We start from the raw sequence: 21,067 nt of genomic DNA, 5'->3' as shown, positions 1-21,067 counted from the left end.
CAACAATAGATTTTTGAGCCTTTCCTTGAGTTTGTATCTCATCATGCTTTATCTTGACAGTAATGTTAAGAAATCCCATTGATTTCAGCCATTAGTAGAATCAAGATTTTAATAGGCAAAATAACAGTGGAGTTATATAAATTGTACCACACAGGCCTGGCTTGTACTAGACTACCCTGTAGTCTAGATAGGAGCATTTTATATTCAGTTTCTTCCAATGATTAGAGGAAAGAGAACAGAGAAGGAAAGTCACCAGATTAGTCCATCTCTGTTGGCATTCAGGTAGACTCTGCAGTTTCCTAGCCAACAGTGAGTATGCTGATCACACTTGAGAGCTAGGTTCCAGGTATAATTTCCTAAAAAAGGGTCATAGACCAGGGCTTCTGACCAACCTTGTCCTTCCAACTCAATTGTCTTCTGATCCAGAGTCATTTGTTTGACTCTCTTGGTCCCTTTGCCAGAGTTACTATTATTAAGTCCAAGCAAATCATTTCCCTAAGGAGAACAATGGTCTGTAGTCCACCTGCTGGTTCTGGTCAAACACTAGTCTCTCTGTTGCCTCCACATACACAGTGCTGACTTCTGTATCTCCACTTTGGCTCTTGGGATGTACGCACAGTTGAATTTATAGGAAGTCCTAGCTCACTGCCATTGTGTGTTTCTCTGTCATTCAACTTCATTAAACTCTAAAGTACCATACTCTTCGCTAGTAAACATCACTTCTACATTATTAGATGCCATCTCTGCACAATACTGCAGGTGAAGTTACTTTTGCTGCACTCATTTCTCAACAAAGATCTGGGTTCCACATTTTCTAGGGGTGCTGTTTTAGCTTCCCCACACTGTTTTTGGACACAGCACAGATGACAGATGTTCAAGGCCTTGTTTTTACTGTCACCTCTTTCCACTGTCACCTCCACGTGCATGCTGCCGGTGCTCTATACACTGCAGGACTTTTCAGCTGTCAGCCTCCTGTGCCTCCAGAAGGGCAACTGAAGTTCCAGATTGCACTGACCCTGTCCCTCTTGATTTCCTGAGCATTAGCAGTTAACCAACTCATAACTAACAACATTTCCTGCTGGGATTGCATGCAATGCAATGTGACAGTGACCTCTGCAGTGGGATGGCTTACTGGGTTTCCTTTTTCCTCAGTAACAGAAAACTCCAGAGGTTAAAGTCAACTTTCAGAAGCGAGTGACAATTTTGTAAGAGTCATCAAAGACATTAGCCCTTTCCAGATTTATGTTTTGTATTGTTAGAAATACAATAATTAGAAGAAAACTAATCGGCACAAATAGGGAAGAGACATGGAGAGGCATTATCAGAATCATGAATCAGCTGAGCTTGTCCATATTCATAAGTCCGCACTTCTTTCTCTACTCCACAGAGTGACAGTGACTTCCACCTACATTTCACTGGCCAGAAACATGACAGTTTCTACCTTCAAAAATGATTGAAGTAAAAGTTGTTTTAACTCCTTGATGTCTCATCTAAAATTATGGTTGCAGTCATGAAGAAAATAGTCATCATATATGGACAAACTTGAATTGTTCACACCTGTTATAGCAGGTTTATTCCCAAAGCTTTTTCAATTAACTACTTCAGATCTCCCCCATTGTTCTCTTATTGGTTGACTGGATGGTTCCATTGTCTCAGTTCTCAGTGTTTCACCTTTATCCTATTAAAGTTTGTTTTCTGTCCTAGGTGATATTTTAAATGGAAATCTAACTTTTCACTTCCTGTAAAATATCTCCAAGACTTTTCTGTCACTTTAAAGATGAAAGTCTGTGGATCTGAGGACGGCATCCAAAGGCTTTTCTTCTTCTGTATCCACTTCCTCATTGTCAGGTGCATGCCCTCCGTCCTTCATGCTGTGCCTTATACTCATTTATCCTAAACCTCTCACTTAGTCATGCCCTCTCACCCCTCTGGACAAGTATAAAAGTTTTGCTTTCTCTGTCTTTCCTGTTTGCTTTTTAACCTTCATAGTGAATCACCCCAACCTAAACTGATTCTTTAGTTTGGGCTAGGACATATCTCATGCACGTGACTTGCTCCATTCTTTGTAGGACTCAGTGTAAAATTAGAGGGCAGAGCCCTTTGTTTAATATTAAGGAGTGCATCAGAAGAATTTGCAACCATACAAAGATACCAAATGAGAAAGCAGCTACACCTAAATGCAAGTGAGTCCACGCTGTGCAACAGGGACTCTAGGCTTCCTGGGCTATACCTGCCAGCTGGTGATCTACCTCTGTGGTCAAGAAGTGGGTCACTGTCTTTCCTGTATCACAGACAATCAATATGAACTGGGTTTATTAGACTTTCTTCATATCAAATAAATAACCAGTCATTTTTGGAGTCCTGGACCATACCTGGCCTTTACTGGTTACCCTGGATCTGAATAAATGCCAGGAGTGGAGCTGTCTTCTTGCATTGGCTTCCTGCCTGAGGGAGTGGCTCCAATATTTTGATTCTGGTAGGTCCATAGAACTCAGGTTCAGCAGCTTGTGAGGGAATTTCTGCACATCTTTTAGCCCTGGTTTTATGAAAATAGTGAAGTTGTTGAGCAAGGAGAAAGCACTTCTGAGACATGAGAACAAATTGTGAAAAACAGTACAAATGGTAAGAAACCAATAGGCTGGTAATGATAGAACTAGAGGAGGAGGGAATGGGGGAAAATTGCAGCAATAGAAAACCTGAAGAGGTGTGCACATAGCCTATCTGCTACTGTTTGTCTAGTGCCTGTGTGCATGTGGGTAGCCAGAAGTTTCTCTGGTCCTACCGAGTCCTGCTGCAAGTATTGGGGTTTTACAATTTCCAATGAAAAGTTAGCTGTTTAAGATGCCAACAAAGGGATGGAAACAAAGCTTGAGCTAAGCAAGAAATATAACTACATTTTTCCATTGAACTAAAAGTATACCTTAGTTTTTCAAAACTTTATCAAGTGTTCATCACTGATTTTGAAAAACATTGACATTGAGGTAATACCATTTAAGTATTTTGGCAAGGTAACACAGCTGTTTTGATTTTTACAAATATCCATTATATTCATAAGGAAAATATACATAGCTATTATAAATGACTGTTACCTTCAAGGACACTCATGCCTAAGAAACAATTATACATTAAATCAACAATGTTTTACCCTTAGTTGTTTCATTTATCCTTTATGTCATGGTTTAGAATTGGGAAGAATATAGTATCTACATTTTAAAATTTATAACAATAGATAAGGTACTGAAAAAAATGAAGCAACATTGACAGAAATAGGAATGTTGCAAAATTCTTCAGTTCATTCTTCAAGGATATCTTGTAGTTTTTCATTTCTGTGCATATTATAATGTACATTCTGTCCAAGAATGCCTCCTCTCTTTGTCTACCAGATAGACTCCTTTTTCATCTGCCAGGAACTCCTGAGATTTTCCTGGAGTGTGCTCTATTTTCAAACATAGCTCTGTGGCCACTTATATCACAGGACTGGCAACACAGTCTCAGAATAATGTGAGCATGCCAGAATTCCTATGGCTGCTATCAGAAGTTGCCAAAATGCATTGCCATAGAATTATACAGGTTTATAATCTTAGAATCCTGTAGGGCAGAAATTCAAAATGGGCCTCCCAGGGTGTAGTGAAGATGTCAGCAGGGCCTACTCCATTCTAGAGGCTCTAGGGTCAGTTCATGTTATCCCTTTTCTAGCACACAGAGGCTGACACATCCTTTGGATGATGGCTGCATCCTACCATTTCATAAACCAACCCTGCTGTGCCTCTGCTTTTCTGTATTTCTCTCTGCCCTGATGCTGCTTGCTGTGTAGCTGAGTGGCTGGCCCTTCTTCTCTCACTCCTCAGTCTTGCTCCTCCCAGATTTCTTCTATTTATTCTCTCTCCCTGCCAGACCTGCCTATCCTTTCTCCTGCATTGCTATTGACTGTTCAGCTCTTTATTAGTCCAATCAGACATATTAAATGGGTGAAATATATAGTTAGAGTTTTCCTGCCTGGCCCACAGTCAGGACAAATCTCTCTCACCCGCCAGTCCCATAGACGCTCAGACCCAACCAAGTAAACACACAGAAACTTATATTGCTTACAAACTGTACGGCCATGGCAGGCTTCTTGTTATTTACTTCTTTTATCTTAAATTAACCCATTTCTATTAATCTATACTTTGCCACATGGCTTGTGGCTTACTGGTGTCTTTACATGTTGCTTCTCATGGCGGCGGCTGGCAGTGTCTCTTTTTCCCCAGCCTTCCACCTCCCAGAATTCTCTTCTCTCTTGTCCTGCCTATACTTCCTGCCTGGCTACTGGCCAGTCAGCATTTTATTTATACAGATTGATATCCACAGCAGAAGTAACACAGCTTTACAGAGTTAAACAAATGAAACATAGAGGAATACAACACATCTTTGCATCATTAAATAAATATTCCACAGCATAAACAAATGTAAAACATCTTAAAATAATATTCAAGAACATTTCTCCATTTTTGTCTAAATAAAATGGAAAGGTTTTAACTTTTACATAATAAAACTACATACAACAAAATAGTTATCAAGCAGAAATTATATTTACAATATTCAATCTATTTGTATTTAACAAATGCAGAGAAACTATTCCACCATTCATCCCATCTTTAGTGACTTCAAAGTTTTATACCAAATATTCTTTCTATCTTAATTAAGGAAAACTACAACTATAATTATCTAGTCTTCAACTCCAAAGGTCCAGAAGGATGTGATATTACCTAACAACAGAAACATCTGTGTAGTTTGAGTTTTCCTGCCTGGCCCAGTCAGGACAAATCTGTCTTACCCGCCAGTCCCACAGTCGCTCAGACCCAACCAAGAAAGTACACAGAAACTTACATTGTTTAGACTTTGCCACATGGCTTGTGGCTTACCAGTGTCTTTACTGTTGCTTTTCATGGCGGCGGCTGGCGGTGTCTCTCTCCAGCCTTCTACTTCCCAGAATTCTCTTCTCTCTTGTCCCGCCTATACTTCCTGCCTGGCCACTGGCCAAACAGCATTTTATTTGTACAGAGTGATATCCACAGCACATCTGCCTGCCTGGACAGTCATCCAAAGTTCCTCTGCAACACTGGAGTATTCATCCTCAGCCTACAGGCCTAGAGTATCTTGTAGACTTTTTAGTGAAGCAGGATATCCTGCTTTGTATTGGCAAAGTTCATCAGTAACTTTCCTCTGTGCCGTGTAGAATATCTAACAGAGACTTCTGTGAAGCAGGAATCTTGAAGGACTTTCCTGCCTTGTTTTGGCAAAGTTCAACAGTCTTTTTCCTGTGTGTCCTGCACATCCAGTTTGTATAGCATACTATCAGGCAGTCTGGGCAAGAATAGTTTCTTGCCCAAATGGCTTACTTTGCCACAATGAAAGTAAACTCCATGAGGAGTTTCTTTGATGCATGTCATCTTCTCTATGTAAGTTGGTGTTGCCAGGAAAATATGTAGTTCATTGTCATGAAAAGCCTTATGTTGACAAAACATTTTAAATGCCATATTCTATATGTCTTTGAAGCATTTGAAGATGATTTATCTATCTAAAAATACCTATTTAACATTGAAAACATATGTAATGTGACTACAAGTTTGATTATTATAGACTAACTACTAATCTCATTTCTTAAGTATACATTGCATTTTTAATGAGCTGCATAAGTTCTAGCCAGAGCTATAAGACAACATAAAGAGATTAAGGGGATACAAATTGGAAAGGAAGAAGTCAAGCTCTCCATATTTGCAGATGACATGTTAGTAGACATGAGTGACCCCAAAAATTCAACCAAGGAACTGATACAGCTAATGAAAACCTTCAGCAACATTGCAGGATACAAGATCAACTCAAAAAAATCAGTAGCCCTCCTATATACAGTAGACAAACAGGCTGAGAAGAAAATAAGAGATACATCACCCTTTATAATAGCCACAAATGATATAAAATACCTTGGGGTTATGCTAACTAAGCATGTGAAGGACCTATATGATAAGAACTTTAAGTCCCTGAAAAAAGAAATTGAAGAAGATGTCAGAAAATGGAAAGATCTCCCATGCTCATGGATAGGCAGGATTAGCATAGTAAAAATGATGATCTTACCAAAAGCAATCTACAGATTCAACGCAATTCCCATCAAATTACCAACACAATTCTTCACAGATCTGGAAAGAATAATACTCAACTTCTTATGGAAAAACAAAAAACCCAGGATAGCCAAAGAATCCTGTACAATAAAACAACCTCTGGAGGCATCATGATCCCCGACCTCAAGCTCTACTATAGAGCTACTGTAATAAAAACAGCTTGGTACTGGCATAAAAACTGACATGCAGACCAATGAAATCGAATTGAAGACCCTGACATAAACCCGCACACCTATGAACATATAATTTTTGACAAAGAAGCCAAAAATGGACAATGGAAAAAAGAAAGCATCTTCAACAAATGGTGCTGGCATAACTGGATGCCAATGTGTAGAAGGCTGCAAATAGATCCATATCTGTCACCGTGCACAAAACTTAAATCCAAGTGGATCAAAGACCTCAACATAAATCCAGCTACTCTGAACCTGATAGTAGAAAGAGTAGGAAGTACTCTTGAACACATTGGCACCGGGGATCACTTTCTCAATATAACACCAGTAGCACAGACACTGAGAGGAACAATCAATTAATGGGACCTATTGAAACTGAGAAGCTTTTGTAGAGCAAAGGACATGGTCAACAAGACAAAGCGACAACCTACAGAATGGAAAAAGGTCTTCACCAAACCCACATCTGACAGAGGGCTGATATCCAGAATATATAAAGAAATCCAGAAATTAGACATCAAAATGCTCAACAGTCCAATTAAGAAATGGGCTATAGAACTAAACAGACAATTCTAAACAGAGGAAGTTCAAATGGCTGAAAGACACTTAAGGAATTGCTCAACATCCCTAATTATCCAGGAAATGCAAATCAAAACGACTCTGAGATACCATCTTACACCTGTCAGAATGGCTAAGATCAAAAACACGGAAGACAGCTTATGCTGGAGAGGATGTGGAGCCAGGGGAACTCTCCTCCACTGATGGTGGGAATGCAAGCTTGTACAGCCACTTTGGAAATCAATATGGCACTTCCTTAGAAAGTTGGGAATCAATCTCCCCCAACACTCAGCTGTAGGACTCTTGGGCATATACCCAAGGAATGGTCAATCATACCACAAGGGCATTTGCTCAGCTATGTTCATATCAGCACTGTTTGTAATAGCCAGAACCTGGAAACAACCTAGATGCCCTTCAACTGAAGAATGGATAAAGAAAATACGGTACATATACACAATGGAGTACTACTCAGCAGAGAAAAACAATGACATCATGAGGTTTGCAGGCAAATGGATGGATCTAGAAAAAATCATCCTGAATGAGGTAACCCAGACTCAGAAGGACAAACACGGTATGTACTCACTCATAGGAGGATACTAGATGTAAAACAAAGATGACTAGACTGCTACACAACTCCAGGGAGGCTACCTAGAAAACAGGACCCTAGGAAAGACCCAAGGATCACCCAATGACAGAGAAATGGATGAGATCTACATGAACAACCTGGATGATAGTGGGAGTAATGAAGGGCAAGGTTAGAAGGGAAGAAAGCTTAGGGGAGCAGGAGATCCCAGCTGGATCAAGAACAGAAAGGGAGAATGAGGAATAACAGACTGTGATAAATGAAGACCACATGAGACCAGGAATAGGTAGAATGCTCGAGAGGTCCCCAGAAATCCACAATGATATATCTATCCTCTGTAGTCTGCGGGCAATGGTTGAGAGAAAGCCTGATCTGACCTTGTCTGGTGATCAGATGGCCAAACACCCTAACAGTTGTCTTGGAACTCTCATCCAATAACTGATGGAAGCAGATGCAAAGATCCTCAGCCAGGCCCCAGGTGGAGCTCCAGGTGTCCAACTGTCGAGAAAGAGGAGGGTCTGCAAGAGCATGAATTGTTGAATCTAAGATTGCAAAAAGCATAGGGACAAATAGCCAAATGAATGGAAGCACCTGAATTATGAATCAAAGGCTGTGGAGCCCCCAGCTGGATCAGGCCCTCTGGATAAGTGAGACCATTGAATAGCTTGATCTGTTAGGGAGGCATCCAGTCTGTGGGACCAGAATCTGTCCTTAGTGCATGAGCTGGCTGTTTGAAACCTTGGGCTTACACAGGGACACTTTGCTCAGTCTGGAGGGAGGTGACAGGACCTGCCTGTACTGAATCCACCAGGTTTAAATGAATCCCCATGGGTGTCTTGGTCCTGGAGGACATGGGAATGGAGGGGAGGAGCTTGGGGGTACGTAGGGGTGGTGGGAGGGGGGAGGACAGGGGAACCCATGGCTGATGTATAAAATTTAAAACACATAATAATAAAGAAAAGAAAATTAAAAAAAAGAGTAGAATCATATGTCCAGTGTAGCAAAAATAAATTAAAATTTGTATCAATATAAGAAAATCCATACCAATGCAAAATATCTGAGATTAATAGTTGCTTTTTTATCCTATATTCCTATATTCCCCTAGATGATAACAAACATCCCTAACCCACCAAATAACAAGACACCCCACCCCATCTCTTAGGAATGTGGGCATTGTTTTCTACAGATTGCTGCCTGTTGTCTGACAGTGAAGACATTTTTAAGGGTACCTGAGGAAATTGAGATAGTGGCCAAGTCTTGGGAGGACCAGCAGTAACCTTTGTTGATATATATCACCTGTCAAGGTTCAGGAGGTCTTCCTTGATCAAATGTGATCCATATTATCTTGGAAAGAATCCATATCTCTTGTTTCCTGTGGAAACAAAAGCAAAACCCCTTCTCCAAATCATATTTGACTTCCATTTGACAAATACACTTTTGACTTCCATTTTTAAGTTGAAGCATTCTAAAAATATCTAGGCTGGCTTGTTTAATCACCCCCTTTCAATGCTACGTCTCTTAGCAGCTGTTGTTTGCCTATTCAAAACCAACACAATTATTGGACAAGAGTTCCAGCATGAATGTTAGGGTGTTTGGCCATTGGCCAGGCCCCAGGTAGAGCTCCAGGAGTCCAATTGTCGAGAAAGAGGAGGGACTGTAAGAGCATGAATTGTTGAGACCAAGATTGGAAAAGCACAGGGACAAATAGCCAAATGAATGGAAACACATGAATTATGAATCAAAGGCTGTGGAGCCCCCAGATGGATCAGGCCCTCTGGATAAGTGAGACAATTGAATAGCTTGAACTGTTTGGGAGGCACCCAGGCAGTGGGACCTGGACCTGTCCTTAGTGCATGAGCTGGCTGTTTGGAAGCTAGGGCTTATGCAGGGACACTTTGCTCAGCCTGGAAGGAGGGGACTGGACCTGCCTGTACTGAATCCACCAGGTTTAAATGAATCCCCAGGGGAGTCTTGGCCCTGGAGGAGATGGGATTGGAGAGGAGGGACTGGGGGGAAGGTGGGGGTGGGGGCGGGAGAGGGGAGGACAAGGGAACCCATGGCTGATGTATAAAATTAAAACACAAATATAATAAATTTTAAAAAAAGAAAATATAAAAAAAATAAAAATTAAAAAAAATAAGTAAAATGTAAGCCTCTGGATGAAATGATAATAAAAGTGACACAATTACCAATTAAAAAAACACAATATTATATAGGATCCAGAGTATTTGTGTATTTTCCATTGTTTTGTGACTTTTTTCTTTTATATTACTTTTACTCCCTTTTAAGACTTTACTTCATTATTTGAAACTATTTATTTCCTTCTACTACAATTCATACCCATATCCTTTTTTCATAAGCCTACAAACATTGTAAAAGACACCAGAACCTGTTTAGAGTTTTTTTAGATCTGCACGATTTTTTACTGCATATCTTTTCACTTTTTTTTTTTTTTTGACTATGTAAGCAAACTTTGAACTGCTAAGCTACAGCTGGTTCCTCTGGGTGGCTCATTGGCAAGCTCCATCACCTTCCAGGTTCATGAGAGCCAAACCTAATGCTCACAGCCCAGGCTGAGGTGTGTGACCAGAAACTACATTAAACCTTCCTAACCATAGGAATTTGATACCTGCATTGCCACAAGTGTATTTTACTTACCTGGCAATATCTATTTAGCACTGCCTTGCTGGCTGAACAGCAGAGCCTCTTAAAGCAGCTGTGCCCTTTTTCTTTTCTTTTCTTTTTTAAGCTTTCTCAGGCCCTATGGATATTCAGAAGCCCCACATTGGGTGCCAAAAGTAGTTGTTGTTTTTTACTCTTTACTCTTTTTACTCTTTGGGGGCCTACTACCCAGCTCCCAAATAAACACATGGAGGCTTATTCCTTTTTATGAATTCCTGGCTTTAGCTTTGCTTGTTTCTAGCCAACATTTCTTAAACTAACCCAATCTACTTTTTGCCTCTGGGTTTTTATCTTCCTCTATTTCCGTATGCCTTTTCTTTCCTTCTTATTCAGTGGCTTGCTGTGTAGCGGTGGCACTGCCCCCTTCTTTTCTTACTCCTTGATCTTGCTCCTCCCGGATTTTTATTTATTCTCTCTTCCTGCTAGCTCCACCTACCCTTTCTCCTGATTTGCTAATGGATGTTCTGCTCTTTATTAGATCAATCAGGTGTTTAAACAAGAAAAATAATATAGATTCATGGAGTTAAACAAACACAACATAAAGGAATGTTACACATCTTTGCATCATTAAACAAATAATCCACAGCATAAACAAATGAAATGTATCTTAAAATAATATCCCATAACAGCTTCCACTTTTCATTATCAGTTACATTTGTAAAAATTATTTTCTGCCATGTGACCTCACATACAGTTCTAGGGTTGCATTGTGGGCACCTTTCAGGGATATTTTTCTTCCTACCAAGTCTTCTTCACTTCACTGGGGACTCCTTCATGGGAGATAAGTTCTAAATTATCTCTGTGTCTTCAGCGTAAATCATAGCTCCTCATATAGTAGGTGATGCTCAGCTCAGTAAGGCACATGAACAGATGACTAGTTTAGAGTGCATACAGATTACAATACATGCTTGGAATTAAAACAATGATTTCAAAAGTTAACCTTGGCTAAACACATGGCCAGGTTTAGCTTCTGAGAGATGGATAATAGTTGATAAAGTCAGTATAGTGAAATGTTTATTATGTAACTTAAGTGACAGGAATTTAGTTCTTTAAAGTAAAACATTTTCAAGTTTCCTACAAATTTGAAACTTAATAGTAAGATGTTGATGTAGGGGCTGAATAGATGGCTCAGTGGCTAATATCATTTGCTATACTTGCAGAAAACCTGAGTTCAGATTTATTTTTTTAATTTAAAATTTATTTTATTCTTTTCTCATATAATCATCTGAACCCCAGCCTCCTCTCCCTCCACTCCTCACAGTCTCCCACACCATTCTTCTCTCCCAGATCCACTGTTCCTCTGTTTCCCTTTAGAAAAGAGCAGGCCTCCCTGCTCAATTGAATATGGCATAGCAAGATATACTAAGTCTAGGCATACACCCTCATATTAAGGCTGAATGAGGTAATAGAGTAGGAGGAAAAGAATCTCAAGATCAGGCAAAAAAAAAAGTCTGAGATACCCCCACTCATACTGTTAGGAGTCCCACAAAATCCCAAGCTAACTAACCACAACATGTATGCAGAGGACCTGAGGTAGACCCATGCAGTCTTTGTGACTTTCACTCAGTCTCTGTGAGCACCTATGATCCCTGCTTAGTTAATTTTGTGGGCTGTATTCTGGTGTGTCCATGACCCCTCTGGCTCTTACAATCCTTCCTTTTCCTCTTTTGTGGGGTTTCCCAAGCTCTGCCTAGTGTTTGGCTGGCAGTTTCTGAATCTACTCCCATCAACTTCTAGAGGAAAGCTCTCTGATGATGACTGGGCTAGGCACCAATTTATGACTATAACAGAATATCATTAGGAATCAGTTTATTGACTTTTTTGTCAGTCCCGTTTGGTTCTACCGTAGGTCTCTGAGTCATCCAGCTTCCAGTTCATGGTCATCCAGGCAGTGTTGGATGGGCTCCCTCTCATGGCTTAGGTATCAAGTTAGACAAGTCATTTGTTGGCCACACCCACAAGCTCTGAACCACCATTGCTCCAGAGAATCTCACTTGCAGGACAGGTTGTGGAACAAAGATTTGTGGCTAGGTTGGTGTCCCAGACCCACCTAGACCAATTGGAGGCCCAGCCTGGCTATAGAAGTTGGCCTGTTTAGGCTCTGCACCCTCCATAACTAGGAGTCTTCACTAGGATCACCCTCATAAGTTCCAGGAACTTTCCACTATACTGTGTTTCCACATTGATCTCTAAATGCCCACTTATTCCAGTTGTCTCTCCCCATACACACTCTTTCTGCCCTTCCCTCTCCAACCTGATCTACCTGATTCCCCACATGCCCCAAGTCACCTGCAAAATCTATTCTATTTTTCTTTCCCAGGGAGATCCATGCATCCCTCCTAGAACACTTCTTGTTACTTAGACTCTCTTAGATTATGGGTTGTAGTATGATTATCCTTTACTTAATAGCTAATGTCTACTTCTAAATATGTACTTATCAGGTTTTCTTTCTGGGTCTGTGGGTTGCCTCACTCAGGATGATTTTTTTTCTAGTTCTATCTATTGCCTGTGAATTTCATGATGTCATTTTTCTTTCTATCAGTTGGGTAATACTCCATTGTACAAATGTACCACATTTTCTTTATGCATTCTTTGATTGAGGGACATCTGGGTTGTTTCCAGTTTCTGCCTATTATACATAAAGCCATTATGAACATAGTTGAGCAAGCATTTGGTAGGATAGATAGTCCTTTGGGTACATGCCCAAGAGTGATATAGCTGGGTCTTGAGGTAGATTGATATTGGAGCAAATGTTAATCCAGTCCTCGGCACACCAAATGATCTCTATAAAGATGCTGAAATGAAGGATAACTATAGTGGCAATCTACTTGCCAGTTAGTAATGGAGCTAAGAAGAAGATGAGGACAATCTGTCTGTGCTGTCTCTGTTGTACTCAACCTCTTCTGGAAAGCCTTGTATTATATGAGTGATGCTATTTAGTGGTGCTCAAGTACAGAAGGAGCAATAACTGCAAGAAATTAGTAGATGAGCAGCAGCCTGCATACATAAAGTTGCAGTGATCTTTGCTGTTGTTGAACATGAACCGTAAAGCATCAGGTGTCTTGTTGTCTAGAGTCTTCAGGGAGCCCTATGGTTACTGTGCATTACAGAAGATGGACTTTATCCAGTGTTGTGGGATATTTAGATCGCACTTTGATACTCCCGAGACTTGTCAATAAAGTTAAACCTTGAATTGGGGGTGGAGCCAGTGACTAGCTGACTAGAACTGGACACAGAGAAGGCAGCAATTTAAATACAGAAGATGCACAGGAAGGAAAAGGTGGGGACTTGAGTTTCGCTTTTCTTTTCTTTTTTTTTTTTTTTTTGGTTCTGGCACAGGGAAGAGATGTATGTCTTGCTGTGTCTCCTGCCAAAAAGCAAGGTCAGCTAGTTGCTACTTAACCACTCTGAATTAGCAGTTTTTCACTCCAGCCTTTGACTCCAATGTCTTATTGATGAATAGAATGATAGAGACTTAATTTAAACCTACATAACATTGTTGCAGTAGAGCTGAGGGCATGGGACTGGAAGCCTTCAGGCTGTGGCTTAAGTAGCCAGTGGGATGCTGACTGGGGGCAGGCATGGGCCACAGACAATAATTAAAATATCAGTAGATTCATGTGTAGCCACTAAGCTGACAGAAAAACATCAATCCAGTTACACACACACACACACACACACACACACACACACACAATCAGATGGAAAGAGCTTGAGTGGAAGGTTAGTTGAATGATAGTTCAGTTATGAACATTAAATGATATGGTTTGTTTATTTCATGTCTAAGAAACGTAAATAAACTTCTTGGCAGGGAGCAAACTTGTAATTACTTCAGCTAGTTGTTCAGCAAACATTTCCTGAGCACCTACTACAGATCTGGTTCTGGATTAGGAATCATGATATATGTGGAAATAAGTTAGAAGACTATTGTTTTATTATTTTGTTACTAGAAGACCATATTATTTCCTAATAAAGGAAATTAGTAGGATTACACTTACTGTAATATCTGGAGAGATTAGCCCTCTTTCATGCCCAAGTCCCCAGGCAAGATCTCTGTTCCAGTTCAAAGCAAAACAGATATTGTAAAGTATATAAAATGAGGAGTCATGAAACTTTTAGGTGGAGGCAACTAGTTATGGATCCACTTTGCAGGTCATTTTTTGGTATGCTCAACTAAGAACAAACTAAGATGAATAATAAGTCAGAGAATGGCATCTCAGGGATTGCTTTTGCTTTGAAAAGATAAGTGTAACAAAAAGAGGTTGAAGACTGCCTAGAAAGAACGGTATAGGACAGTCCTCTGAATACAAGGCAGGGGCAGAGAGTGTGACATATAGAGTAATCAAAGGCTTTTATTTAGGTAACAACATTGTCCAGTTTAAGACCATAGAGGGTTCTGACTGACCATGGGCCTCATAATAAATAGGAACATTTTTGGATATATATGCTTTCATACAGATACAGATCCTTTGCATAGGTGGAGTCTCTGCAGAGGCAAACATCTAACCAAGATTTCTGTATTTACCCACTATTTTCTCAGAAGCTGTACTTTTGAATGATGTACATAATTACCAGGGCCTTTAAGAAAGAAAAGGTAAAATGGTGTCGTAATAGTAACACCTGATCCAATAGCATTAATGTTCTCATTCATAGTCCTTAGAGATGTCTTTGTGCTCTCTCTCTCTCTCTCTCTCTCTCTCTCTCTCTCTCTCTCTCTCTCTGTATGTGTGTTCTCCCACTGGAGAATGACCACAGGAAGCATAATTAGAAGGCAAAGACTTTTTTCCCATTGAATAATGATGTCTTTTCTGTACAGATGCGTTTGACTTTCATGAGGTTCCATGCATGTGCTATTAACATCCTGTTCAGAAAGTCCTTTCCTGTAACAATGAGTTCCAGTGGATTTCTATACTGTCACACTCATGATGTCTGGCCTTATGTTGATGTCCTTGACCCACTTGGAATTGAGTTTTGTGCATGGTGATGAATACGGATCTATTTTCATTCTTCTACATATAGTCATCCAGCTTGAGCAGCACCATTTGTTGAAGATGCTGTCATTTCTCCAGTATATACTTCTAACCTGTTTTTCAAAAAATCGGTGTCTGTAAGTGTGTAGACACATGTCTGAGTCTTTAATTTTGCTCCATTGATTAACATATCTGTTTTTATACTGGTACATTCTGGTTTTTTTTTAATTATTATATCTTTATGATACAACTTGAAATCTGGGATTATGATATCCCCAGCAGTTCTTTTATTATGCAGGAATTTTTGAGCTAGCCTGTTCTTTGTTTGTTTTACTTTTTGTTTATTTATTGCATGTGGGTGTTTTATGGATTTTTTTCAATTTCTGTGAAGAATTATGTTGGAATTGTGATGGGTTGTGCATTTATTTACTCTGCAGATTTGGTAAGATTGCCTTTTTATAATATTAATCCTCTTGATCTATGAGCACAAGAGATCTTTCAATCTTCTGGTGTTTTGTTCAATTTATTTCTTCAGTTCTTAAAGTTTTTATTATATAAGTCTTTCACTTGCTTGGGCAAATTTATTACAAGATTTTTTTGTGGTTATTGTGGAAAGTATTGTATAAACGGCTGAGTAAGACTTAAAAATGATCAATATTTTTACACATTAAGGAAATATATACTAGAACTACTTTGAGATTACATCTTACCAAATAATAATCATCAAGATTAGTAAAACAAATGACAATAAATCCTGGTGAGGATGTGGTAAATGGGAACACTTATTCATTGCTGGTGGAATTGCAAAGTGGTACAGCTATGGGCATATATATACCAAAAGGACTCTACAGCTGCCTATCAAAACATTTACTCATTCATGTTCATTGCTGCTCAATTTATTGTAACCAAAAATTAGGAATAGACTGGATATCCATTAACTGATGAATCAACAATCAGAATGTGGTACTTTTATACAATGGAATATTATTCAATAATTGAGAAAAATGAAATTATAAAAATTTCAGGTCAATGGATGGAGTAAAAACAATTTTTCTAGGTAAGGCAACTCAGATTCAGAAAAACAAACATTGTATTTTTCTGTTATATGTGGACATTAACTTTTCAGCTTTATATATGTGTGCTTCATTCAGAGCATCTGTGGAGATTAGTTAGTAAGAGAATGGGGTGGGGGGGTGATCTCCCATAAAAGGAAAATAGAATTTAGTGTTATAAAGACATAAAGGGTGAATTAGAAAAGTAAGATTATATGGGGAAAGGTAGACTAGGTCAGGGTAGAGAAGGGACTATGAGGAGGGACAGTTAACACTAGAGGCCTTTGGAAAATCTGTATCAAAACCCATTACTGTAGAAGCTTCTTAAAGTATATACATATATGAACATAATGTAAATGGAGTCATCATGTAAAGGGGGAGACAACGTCTCAACTAGATGTGCTACCAAATAAAACCCACAGAACCAGAAGTGGATTGCATCATTTTGAGTTGTTGGTGAAAGGGATCCTATAGACAACTTCTACCCTAAACAGAACAGGTAATTTCCAATGCTGTTCATTACCTTCTACAACCTGAAAAAAGATTCTATTGACGAAGACAAAGATTATTTAAGTCATTAGCCATGGAAAAATTGATCAAGTACTCAACTAGAATCTTTACCCCTATTGACTACCATTCATAGTACTGGAAAATACTATGCACATTACCAAAGAGGGGAAATACTCATCAGTTTCATCTAGTTACAAACCTTATGAGCTATAACAGCAACCTGCCTATAAGATATATTCACTAATACAATAGTGGCACACATGTTACGGAAATAGTCAACCACTTTATAAAAATTGGATTTAAGTCCTGCTCCATGGGAATAGAACCAGTACCTGGTACTGTTCATAAGACCAAGAATGTGAAACTAGATAGATAGTACATGGACCCTAGGTGGAAACCCACTACTATTATTATGTTAAATGAACATAACAATAAAACAAGTCCAGATGACATATTGTATTCTCATAGATCAGAACATCACTCAGCCCTCATCAGAGAAGCTCCTTGCAGTAGCTCCTTGATGTAATTAACAGAGTCCCACAGTTGGGCAATGTTCAGAGAGTGAGAGACACTGGAGCAGTCATCTCTAAATGGAATGTCTTTATTACAACCCTACCCTCAAGGCTCATGTAAATCTATGCAGAAGAGACAGAAATATAGCAAGAGCCAGTGGTGGTGGATGATTCCAAGAAAATACTGTTTTCCAGACACAATAGGGCTGATGCACATGTGAACTCACAGAGACTGTTACAGTATGATCAGTATTTGCACAAGTACAAGGCAGACAAATCACCACACAGAAAAAGGGAAATGGGCACAGAGTCTCACAGTAACCCAGAAATTATTTGGAATTGATAGCTCTTAGGGGAGGGAAAAAAATCAACTTTCTTCAATGTAATAGTACTGGATATATCAACTACAATTCTGTATAGGCCCCATGCCCAGCAGTAGATGGTCAAAACAAAATGATCTCAATGTTATTGTTGTCTCACTTTGTTTTGTTTGGGGATTTTTTGTAATAGTGGTCTTTTGCTTGTATACTATGTACACTAAGTATAAAATTTTATGCTTCTATAGATTTCTTGTGTGTGTGTGTTTCTTCTGATTTTTATTCATTTAAAAATTTTGTCTTTTTTGTTGGTTTGTTTGTTTTCTAGAGAGAATGAAAGAAAGGATATGGAGTTGGTTAAATAGGGAGTGGGGAGTATCTAGGAGAAATAGGGGGAGAAGATACCATGATCAGGATATAGTGTATGAAATATTTTTCCAATTAATAAAAAGGAAAAAGAGAGATAGAGCATGATGTTGAGTAGTGAGGGAGTGTAACAGATCTGAAAAGACTGAGGGAGGGGAAATAATATGATCAAAATATATTGTATGTAAAAATTTTATAAAGATGTCATTTCCAGTAAAGAAAACCTCAAGGAGCGAGGGCTTAAGTAAGGAAATATAGGAAGTCAGATTGCAAAAAAAGATGGCATTTCTGAGACTAACATTGAAAATTTAAATCTGAGAATATCCTTTAATACCCTACAGAAGCTTTTGCATTTACTCCATTGGTAGAGAACAGCAATCACAGGTCAGCAATGCTAACTTGCTCATGAACTGCTTTGAGAAAACAGTTTTTGTGTTCTGGTCTAAGGGTGACTGACATCAGGCATGACCTCACAGTCCCCATAGGATAATTTTATCCTGTGTTTAATACATCAGTTCCCAACTTCATATGTGATACTCTCACAGTAACCGGGATCCACTCCTTAAATCAACTCTGGTGCAAAGGTTACTTTGAGGCCAGTGCTAATCCAAGCAGTTTATCAACTCAGGGTGCATGGAATCCATTGAAAGTGGAAACAGTAGCTCAGGAACCTCTTTAAATTTACTATTGGATTTATTTCCAATTTCTTTGTAATCTCTTCCTTAGTGAAGTAAATATGAGCTCTCATGGCTTTGCATTTAATTCCTGTATTTGGATTGTGAGAGCTTTTAATACCTGTGGACTTGTCTACTGGGGGAGAGAAATGCATCCCCATTAATCAGAACTGGACTGACTCATGTTACACAAACCACAGATTTCTACAAGAAAATTAAAAAGCAATATCATTTCAGTTCTGCTAAACGTTTTCTTATGATTCCAGAGGAAAAATTGGGACATTCTATATTGTGTCTAGTGATGCTGCCAGAGACACGACAAATGAATGTATAAATAGGAACTGCTCAGAAGAGGGTAGTCATAAATCACTGAATGAGCCGGAACCCAGCCTTTTTTTGTGTTGCTTAAAATGTGAAACATTATTGGTGACTTCCAGAAAAACAATTCGATTTTTGTACAGTTACATTAGAAGATTGTGGGAAATAGGGTAGTATAATTTCCCTAGGTGAAACCAAAAGCAAGAAATAAAATTTTCTGGTGACTCTAGGATTATAAAAACTACTTTGAAAAAGTGGAGTGGAGTTTGTTAAAGAACAGCAGTAGTTTCTAGAATCCTGTTTTCATCTTGAACCTTTATAAATCTGCAATATGATGATGGGCTGGCTATAGGTCAAAAATACACTGCAATAATTTGGGCTGACTCAGCAGCAGCTAAAATCATGGACTGTTCTGTTGGGGTCTTGTAATTCTCTCACAGTATTCTAGAAAACCTTCCTCTATGTTTTAAAATGAACTGTTTTCTGGCATCCTGAGTTATAGCTGAACAATTATTTCCCCAAAGGAGTAAAGAAAGTGAAGTATTTTTTTTCTTTTTCTTAAAAGTTATTAGAGACTGGGGGACCATAGAAAGAGACTTTATGACCTACACAGAAGTGGTAAGAATTTTAATAAAACTGTCAATGTTGTTAAACAGTGTATAATTTTTCATTACAGATGTTTCCATTATGACTGATGTCTTTTAATTAAAATTTTGTATTTCCTTTTGCTTAAGAGTATGGTGGCTGAGCTTAACACTCTAATTGTTCAAAAACCTACAAAAAGGTTTGGATGGGAGTCACATCAATCTTTTATCAATCTTTTTTCTTAATGATATAGTGTCAGTAGATTAGATCCATAATGTAGTCTTATTTCTTAATAGCAATATGACTTTTGGAAAATACCTTCGTTTATCTGGCCTCATTTCCTCATTACTTTGTGGGACTAAGAATAGTATGTGCGTCATAGGTTCACACTTAAATGGATTGAGCTTGCAATTGTGAGGCATAAAATAATGCTTCAGATGTAATACAAACTCAATAAGTAATAATGATAGTTAATATAGGTTTAAGTTCCAAATTTCTGTATCAGTTCTCTATTACTGCTATAAAGAATAACCACAGACTTAGTGGATTGAAACAATACACATTTATCATCTTGTTATTCATTTGTCACACAGTAGTCTTTGGCTTCTATGGGCTAGTCAGTCCTTGTGAGAGTCTGTTTTCTCCATTCTTATCAACCTCTAACATTCACACACATCCTTTGATTCCAGTGTACTTCTTTCATCTTTACTATTATATATAGTCACTGAAGTCTTTCTCCTAACACATAACTGTGACTCCTTTGTGGCATATTCCTGTATGATAAGTACTCTCCTACCACCCTATTTTCCTTATAGTGATCACCATAACGTTAAACTAACTATAATAATCCAGGTTAAATCTTTCCCTCTCTGATTCTTTAATTTAACCATATAGTGAACATTCCTATTCAATGTGAAATAATACATTCAGAGACTATGTGATTAGAACATGGACATGTTTGAGGTACCATAATTCTCTCTGTCCTTTAAATTTTCCATTTTGGGCTTGACTCATTCATAATGAAACAAAGCATGCTAGGAAGTTCTCAGTTAACAACCCTCTTTAGGGAAAGGTTCTAGTAATTAAAAGCTTATATTTTTACAATAATGAGAGCATCTCATTCCATTCCAGACTGTTAGGAAGGAGACTAGACATTTTTAATGAGAAACAACATGAGTAGTCATTACTTATCGGTTAGTCTATGATAGAAGTCACCAGCTATTCATGAGAGCTATTTTATAATTTCTATAGTCATTTAGCTCCATCACACTTCCATTGTACTTGTCTATAAATGTGGTCTTGAGGAAAACTCTCAGAAATGAAATTGTAGTGCCAAAAGCCAATGACACATCTGAAATAAGACAATTCTGAGCAGGAAACCTCACATGTTGTAAATTCTCTTTGGACTGATTACATATGGGAGATTTATCAGAGAAATCTGAGCCCTGGGATGGGAAGTATAGAAGATAGAAGTCTTTATACCCTAACTCCCATATGGTTCTATGTCCTGTCTCCTTGTTATGCTACTAAGAGTTGTGGTGGACTTCTTCAGCAACTGTCCTACTGTGAATTATGCAAGTGGATACTTAAACATTGGTCTGAAGAAAATTCTCCAACA

The sequence above is a fragment of the Onychomys torridus genome, chromosome 2 (assembly GCF_903995425.1).
Source record: "Onychomys torridus chromosome 2, mOncTor1.1, whole genome shotgun sequence".
Classification (NCBI taxonomy): Eukaryota; Metazoa; Chordata; class Mammalia; order Rodentia; family Cricetidae; genus Onychomys; species Onychomys torridus.
This window is presented reverse-complemented; position numbering follows the sequence as displayed.